An 8,404-nucleotide genomic window follows, 5' to 3' on the forward strand; every position below is an offset into this window, starting at 1 on the left:
GGGTGTCAATCTAGGCTATACTTTACTACATTTTTGGTATTATAGATAAACAGTGATGTGTACATATTCATTGTCACAGAAGTTGTGTGCAACCAGTTAGCCAAATGCCATTGATAGGTAATCAAAAAGTTTATCTAGATAAGAAAAATACAGGCAGTCCAGAATGCTACTATGGTTATTTGACAGGAAACACTTGCTTTCCAAGTATAGTCTTTAATTTCAGCTCATAAGTAATGTAAAATTATGATACAAAGTTATTTTTTTTCTTAGAGAAAAGTAATCCTAATTTGGAAATTAATAGTACAGTCATTTTTTTGTGACAGAAGTCTCAAAGATGTAATGCTACTGTAAGCATTAAGAACACCACTTGGAAACTGATTGGGAAGAGACAACACAGACTTCCCTCTCTAACATCTCTTGTCCAATAGCCTGCAGCTTTGACAGTCAGCCCACTTCAGTCAGAGAACTGTCATTGTTAAAAAAAAAAAAAAAAGTTCGCTTTTTACATTAACCCTCCCCCCCCCCAAAAAAAAACCTGTTCTCTAACTGAACCTGATCCACTTAGTTCCACACTGGGGCTAAACTGAATAATCATTCCTCTGCATGTATTCTGTTAGCTGAAAAATCACAAACTCCTTTAACCATTCTGTCTATGACATAGTTTCCAAATCCTCTTTGACTCCCCTACTGTACACTAGAAAGGCTCAAAATTGTTCATTTCTCTCAGTAAAAATAGTTTCCAGAGCAGTTCTCAGTTGTCTAGATTTCTGCATAATACAGTTGTGTGGGGAGGTCCTGATTTTTCTTGATGTGTGACTGCTTCACTTTTGTTAATACAATATAAGCTAAGTTTGTAGTAGCTGTCTTAGCAACTATCATGCTGCAGACTCAAGATATCCTCAGATCTTTATTCTATGAACCCTTATAATAAAGCTTTGTTTCCCTTCTCCTATATTAATTTTTTTAACCTTAACTCGCAACTTTATGTTGGTCTTCACTGGTTTAATTCCATCATTCTACCTTCTCCAAAAATATTTGCCTCCCAATTTTTCTTGTATTCTATGGCTTTAGCTAGCCCTCCTAAGAATGTATACTTTGTAAAATTTTATGAATGCAATAACTATATTTTATTTTTTGGTGAAAATATTGGATAGAATTAAGGTCCACCTTTTATAGATAATACCTGAAGAGAATTTTTAAAAATGATTCACAGGATTTTAGTGTTCATTTCTGGAGCTAAAAAGTTGCATGAGATATTGTAAAGAAGCCCTCATATCCGATGCAGTTTCCCTCATCTGTGAGCCAGTAGTTAAAGATGTCCAAGGAAGCTCATATAGCTCAAATGAGACACTGCCCATATTTTATTTCATGAAAAATAAAAATTACATTAATAAAGTTTCTTCCCTTTTTTATTTTGCCAAGATTTATATTTCTTTTTAAACTCTGAAGACAGTGTTCAAAGTTGTATTAACATTAAACAGAATGCAAGATTAAAGGGCATTCTTACTAAAAACAGAATAATCAGTTACTTAGATTTTGCTTAATTCAATTCAATTATTGAGCAGTTCTTAATGTAGCAAAATAATGACTGCCAACCCTGCTCCCCAAAAGTAGCATATGTGAATCAAATACAGAGTAAAAGAAATAATTTTATTAATGTTAATCAAAAATGAACTTCATTGGAAATATGTGGATCCCCTGTAAGTAACTGCATGAAAGAGATTTCCCTCTGTTCCAAAACAAGTTCCTTTTAAAATTAAAGTCCTACCTAAGAGCTGAGCTTATTATAATTTCTTTTCTTCTTCTTCTTTTTTTTTTTTTTTTTTTGGTATTACACAAGTGGTTGAAATCTCACAAAGAATCTAATATCAATGAATTGTTCAAAGCCAATTTTGTTTTCTTTCTTTTTGGTAACTTGAAAAATACTCGTTGAACTATTTGGTAGAATAGCAGTATATATTTTGTTATATTTGAACTTGATTAATAAATTGTCCGTTCATGACATTTTGTGATCTCCGACAGCAAACTGTGAACATAGGAACGTGTATAACTGTTCTGACTTTATAACAAAGGTCCTTTGGGGCATCTGCTGTTGGGAACTGAGCAATGACGTAATACGCTAAGGTCCTGAGGATTCCTTTCTATCAGACAGACGTCTTCCAAGGCGGGGGGCGCCACCCAGCTAGAGGTAGTGCGTCAGCTTTGTTCCACAAAAATGACATTTAAAAAAAAATCCAGTGAAGGGTAAAAAATTTTTACGGTAAAGCAAGTTCTTAAGAAGAGATCGGACCATTGCCTGGCATTTACCGTATCTGCTAGAAACCTCTTGCAGTCAGGCTGAAACCTGGCTCTCCCCAGTACCGGAGGGCCTCATTCGCGGTGGCAGACAGGTAGAAGAGTGAGGTGGGCACTACTTCACACTCAAGAGCACATACTACTGTTAAAAGAGAGTTACAAGTCTTCTGCTTTATTCCCTAAATCTGCAGCAATTTGTGATATGGATTAATTGATTGCCAACTTGTGAAACAAAAAAGGCCCTGTCCTTACCAGGGGACGGTTGGATGATCTATTTGCCAATATCAATATTTGGATGGAAAGCTTTAAATATGTTGTTTTTCCAAGAGTTAGACTTTAAAGGAGGTAGGGCACCACTGATGAAATATTAGCAGCAAACCAGTTAACCACTAACTTCTTTCTTGTAGTCGTCGAGTCTCTTTTAAGTTTACAAGAGAAGCGAAACTTCATTCTCTTTGCTCCGGATAGAGACTCCTCCACATCTGCGCCCTTAACCAGAGTCGTCCCCGGTCGTCGGCGACTTTGCCTACTGCCTTGAGGTCAAATCAGGCGGCATTTGGAGACTCAGCCCTAGCCCCAGAGGCCCGCCAGAGCGGTGCCCGGCGGCTCCCCCGGGCCGGTGGCCGGGAGGGTGGTCCTACCCCGCCCCCCACCGCCCCCGCCCCGAGGTGCGCACCAGGTGGCAACCCACTGGTGCAAGGGGGCGCTCCGACTGGCCTCCGGAAGTTTGCTCGGCTCCGGCTCCCAGGCGAACTCCGGCGTGGAGTCGACTGCGGCCGTGGTGGCGCGGGGGCGCGGGCTCTGCGGCGCGGGTTGGCGCGGCGGGGGCGCCGCCTGCAGCCCCAGATCCTGCCAGCACCCCAGCGAGGGGTGCCCCACGAGCTCGGCTCTCCTTCCGCGAGCCACGGAGAGCTTTGTGTTCCGCAACTCATCTTATGGCACTTTGCAAGTTAAAGCTCACTTATCAAAATTCACAGCAGGCATTTACGTTGCGGAGGGCGGGCAGGGCAGGTTGGAAAGGAGAAGTGGGTGACTATTAATCTTGACCTTTCTTTAAAGCTCTTTAATGATTTTTCGAATGAAGGGGTTGGCGCTCTCCTCCCTCCTTCCCCTTTTCTTCGGAATAATCCTTGCTGTAATAAACGGGTTTGTATTTTTCTTCTTTCGGTTGCATTCATAAAGCACCACGGCAAAAAGGTGCTTTTTTTTTCAGCTTCTTACGGAGAGGTGCGTTCTAAGCGCACCGCCTCGGCACCCAAACCCTGCTTTCCTGTCCCGAGGTAAAGGGTAATCTTCGGCGAGGGAGGGGCACAGTAGTTGGGGGTCTAAAGGGAGGAGAATTTGCTTCTCTCCGTTTGGAACTGCTTTGATTATGTCTATTGGCCTTACCCTGGTCGGGTTTGTTTAACGACCATGAATTTTACACGTATACTATGTAATTCCAGTCCAAAGGAGAAACATCCGTCGTGTCATTTTGCCTCTATCTGTACTGAGATGTTAAGGAAGTCTTTCCCTACAACGCGAAAACTTAAGGCGTAAGTGCGTTTGCACAGCATCATCTTGACAGTAAGAAGTTCTCGCTTTTAAGATGTATCTAATAAATCAGCAGGAAAATGTATCGAAAATATATTAGCTAGAAGTTTAAACAGTTCATATCTCACATAAAGGAGTGGAAGACATGTTATAGGTAAACGATTAAAATTTGCTAGTGGAATCTGGATTTATGAATTGGATACAGTTTAGCTTAATTATGCACTATATAAAAAGTGCATAATTAAGTGCATGATCTTCTCTGTGTCATAGAAGAGGTCTAACTTTAATGGTCTTTTTATTTTATTACATTCAGAACGTCTTGAAACAATGAGGACAGCCATAAAGAGAAATGCAGGTGATTGGATTATCGCGGTTATGATTATTTAATATTTGTAATAATACATTTCTATGGTAAATGTAAACAGTGGCATGTTAGATTAGTCAAAATATTTGCAAGTGGGGAAAATGGTTGTAGATTTTCACATTTAAATTGGATCCTTTAGGAGAACAGAAGTTAAATCCATTCCTCTCTTTAAAAAGGGGCAACTGAAAAACTACTACTGAAACAAGCTGAAACTCAAAAATAAGGTCTTAGAAGAATCATGTGAGCTTCTAAAATACCGAAATATTTAGTATGCTCGAAATCACAAGTAAATTTAATCTATGATATTTGAGAGCTTCATTAACAGCACACTTGAAAGACTGACAGGACTGATTACAATTCAGGTCATTTTTTTTTTTAATTAAAATACAGAAGCTTCAAAAATATGACGAATTTCTGTATTAGTCTGTAAGTGTGTTTTCTGGAGTAGATGATGCTGAATTGGGACATATAATTTAAAGAAAATCTTAAAATGTTTCTCTGTGTGTGTAGATATTTTTTATTTTGATGAAGTCCTCCTGAGCTGCTCCGATGCAGAATGTATTTCGGTATCTGTTATGTCTGTAGAGCTGTGGGAAGGCTGGAGACGAAACCAGGGGAGGAAAACAGCAGCCAGCGGAGCACACACCAAACATGAAGCCACTTGGCTTCTGGCCATCAGACATGACAGTCAATTATTTTAGTACTTTTTCATGAGCGTTTTCTCTCCACCCAGCTTCCCCTCCCTTCTCCAGACCCTTGCTTTTCTACATTTGTCATAGTTCATCTGATTCAGCATGCATTTTTCCTAGCTTTATTTACTGAGATGCCTTAAACTCTTGCCGCAAAAAGAAAGTGCTAAGATGAAAATTCTTGCAATCCTATCTTGATAGTCCCACTAGGACTATATAAGTGTGACATTTCTTTCAATTAGTTGATAAAGGAACCAGAGTGCTCTATGCGTTGCTTCAGTTGCTGCATTGATGTATGTACTCAAAATATTTTTCATTTCCCAAAATATATTCTCTGAGGTGGGGGCATCAAAAGCAGCTTTTAGACCACGAGAATTTTTTAAAACGTAAAGTAAGCCAAGCTGACAGCCAATCCCTTATCTGAACTTGGCTTAATCTGAATTTACCTTTGTGTGTGTCTGTATGTGGGGGCGGGGGTGTCAAATAGTCATTTCAGTGGACTTTTCAACTAGTTTTAATTTATTCAGTTATTCTAATCCTAGGCTCTAAATGGAACTAAATAAAGAAAACTTTAAAAAACACCCCCAAATCACTGTGTTTGGGGAGTTGGCCCCTAACAACAACAGCAACAACCACAAACTGGTTGCAGGAATGTTCAATGTAACATCAAACTGGAATGTCAGAGTCACTTCACAAAATATCCTTTCCACTGTGTTAGCATCAGTGGTGCAAGAGGAATGAGAAAACAGTGTCTCCAGGAGACTGAGACTTGAACCTGCAATACTTGTTAACCCTCAGCCTTCAGCTTTCTGGACTCTGCACATTCCTTCCTGACTCACTGTGCCTCAGTCCCATCAAAGAGATGTGAAGAAGCATCAGGAGCTGGGGAGCTGAAAGTGCCGGCATCCTAGGATGTCCTAAATTTTGTTAGGATTTAAAAGAAGTTGACAGCGGCTTCTCATCTCCATCCCTCTCATACCCTGACTCTCACCCCACTCCCACCACCTCTAGCAAGCGCTCTCTGCCAGGTAGATTGCTTGACTAACATGAAAGATGGGGAGCTGAATCCTGCATTTAGAACCCAGGTTCCTGGTATGGAAAGTGATGAATACTCTCAAAGGCAAAACAGAAAGGTGGAGCAAAGAAGGGAACAGCAGCCTAAGGGTGATGGGCTGAGTGTGAGGAGATAAAACCCCAATTAGAACCTAGTTTAGTAAACTAGGTCTCTCTTGCCAGCCATCGTTCCTCAGGGCACTGGCCCCAGGGGCTATAGCCATGCCCACTGGTTGGATTTGGGGAGGGCTGGGATAATGAACGTGGATTAGAAGTAGGTTTTTAAAGCCTGATGAAAAAAGCCATGCCTGTTCTGGATAGAGTAGCCAAAAGTATTTATCAAAGTGCTATGGTCAGTTTCCAAGATTATCCTCAAAGCATCAGGCAGAAGATGCCCAGGTAGATCTCAGGGAAGGTGAGACAGCCTCCGATCCAATTAGCCTCCAATTTCTTCTCCCTTCGTGCGGCTTCCAGAAATCATTTAAATAGTATTGTTTTAATTAATATTATTTTAAATTTATTGTTAATGCTCCAAAGGTTAGAGTTGTGTCGTTAACATAAACTCCATCATAACCTCTCAGAATCCATTTAATGCAGCTCTTGGCAACCAGAGACCCAGCTTCTTGCCAAAAACTGCAGATTAAGCATTCGTTATGGGAGTTTGCCATTAGCTGTTCCCTCTGTTATGGGTACATGTGGTTACATGTCCCCATACATACAGGTGTAATAGATTTGCATTTCCAAGAGGCTCCAGGGATATTAAGTGGGGTTGGTGACACCTTGCACCCATCCCTCCAACCACTACCATCAAAAGTGGGGTTGAGGTGTGGGGTGACAACGGGTTTACCAGGCAGCTGTCGACCTTGGCTCCCCTGTAGTTTCCTCTGCGAGCCGGACCGTTATTGGTTTACAAGTACTCTAGAGCTTGCATCATATGTCTTTCATTTAGAAGACACCGAGTTTTTTTTTTTTCTTCAGGGAATTTAGGGCTCTTAAGACGCATATTTATAAACAAGCTGACAGAGCTCTACGACATAACCAAGTTTATAGCTCGGAGTTGTTTGTATATTTCCTCAAGTCAGCAAGGCGTTGTTCTCGCTGCTGTGAATTTTTGAAAAGCCTATTAAATGACCATTTCTCTTATCCTCCCCGTGTCTGTTAGAGAAGGTCAGGCTTTCAGAGTATCTGAAGGTAAGGTACCGAAGGGGAAGGGAGAGAATCAAAAATGATCAACCCACAGGGGAGTGAGTGGGTAACTGGACATCCAACGTTCCCGTAGGGGCGGCCCAGGAACTGCTAGAAAGTGTTCAGGAAGCGCACTGCTTGCTCCTCTGTCTTAAACACGGACAGCATGTCCTAGGGTACCCTCCCGCCTGCTTCTCCTAGGCCTCCCCCCCCACCTCCCTCCACCCCCTTCCGAGGATACCACGCTTAGAGTCCGCGCACCTTGATGCAGTCTGGCATTCCCCCTGGGAGCGGTCCCTGAAAGATTTTCTTTGACCGCGCCCCTTTGAGATTTAACAATTAGTGGCTGGTACCGGCTGCACGGCTCGGGAGATAGTAACAATGACACAACAACAGCTGTATCATTCAGGAATAGTGTCAACTCGCCAGAACCTGAGTGCGCGCTCAAGGCCACGCTACGCGCGGCGCGACGTGAACTAAGCTGTGCGGATCCCCGGGAGAAGCGTCTCGGGAGAACCGGAGCTGCAGTTCCCGGCAGTCCGCTCGGGTTCCGCTCAGCCGGATCTGGGTTGAGGGCTGGCTCCGCTCCTAGGGCAGTGCTATGGAGCAGCTCCGAGATGCGCAGCGCTCCCAGATTGTTCCTCCCCGGCTGCGGCCCCGGCGGCGGCCCCGGCTGGCCGCGAAGAGGGTCTCCCAGTAAGTCCTAGGTCAGCCAAGACCTTGAAGAAAGTGGAAATTTCCGAGCCCACCCGGAAGCTCGCCGGAGCTGGGCTTGGCCTCTCCACCCCAGAGTGGGGTCTGCCCGGCGCGCCCAAAGCCCCAGGGTGGCTGCCTGGCCTGGGAAGACGGAACAGGCGCTGCGAGAGCCTGTGCGGGAAAGGCTGTCGAGCAGAGGCCTCCCTTGGAAGACGCAATCCTTAGTCGCCAACCTGTGGGAGTGTTCACAACATTTCCAGTTTAAGAGGCCTGTTGCAAATGGCGGCCTTTTCTTGCCCAGCCTCTGAACGCTTTTTCCCTCGTCCTCCGCGGGCTCCTCGGAAGCCAAAGAGTCCCAAAGTCACACACAAGGCTTTCAACCCCGCAGGGCTGCCCTGCCCTCAGGGAGCCACCAGCTCCCCGCACACCCACCATCCCTAGGGCGGGAAGCGAGGCCTTGGCCAAGACCGCGCCGGGACGCTGCCTCGCCGTTGTGCCCAGCTCCGCGCACGCCCCTCGTTCCCCGCACGGCTTTTCAAACTCCACCGCGACTCTTTAAAAGTAAAAATAATAATTTTGTAAAAACCAC

The 8,404-nt window shown here is 43.8% G+C and overlaps 1 long non-coding RNA gene across 1 annotated transcript in view; it reads right to left on the reverse strand.

Moving 5' to 3' along the window:
* Positions 1 to 8,404, reverse strand: part of LOC116156262 (uncharacterized) — a 38,164-nt gene that overhangs the window by 29,059 nt on the left and 701 nt on the right. The window lies entirely within an intron of this gene.

Source organism: Camelus dromedarius, chromosome 11, assembly GCF_036321535.1.
Source record: "Camelus dromedarius isolate mCamDro1 chromosome 11, mCamDro1.pat, whole genome shotgun sequence".
Lineage (NCBI taxonomy): Eukaryota > Metazoa > Chordata > Mammalia > Artiodactyla > Camelidae > Camelus > Camelus dromedarius.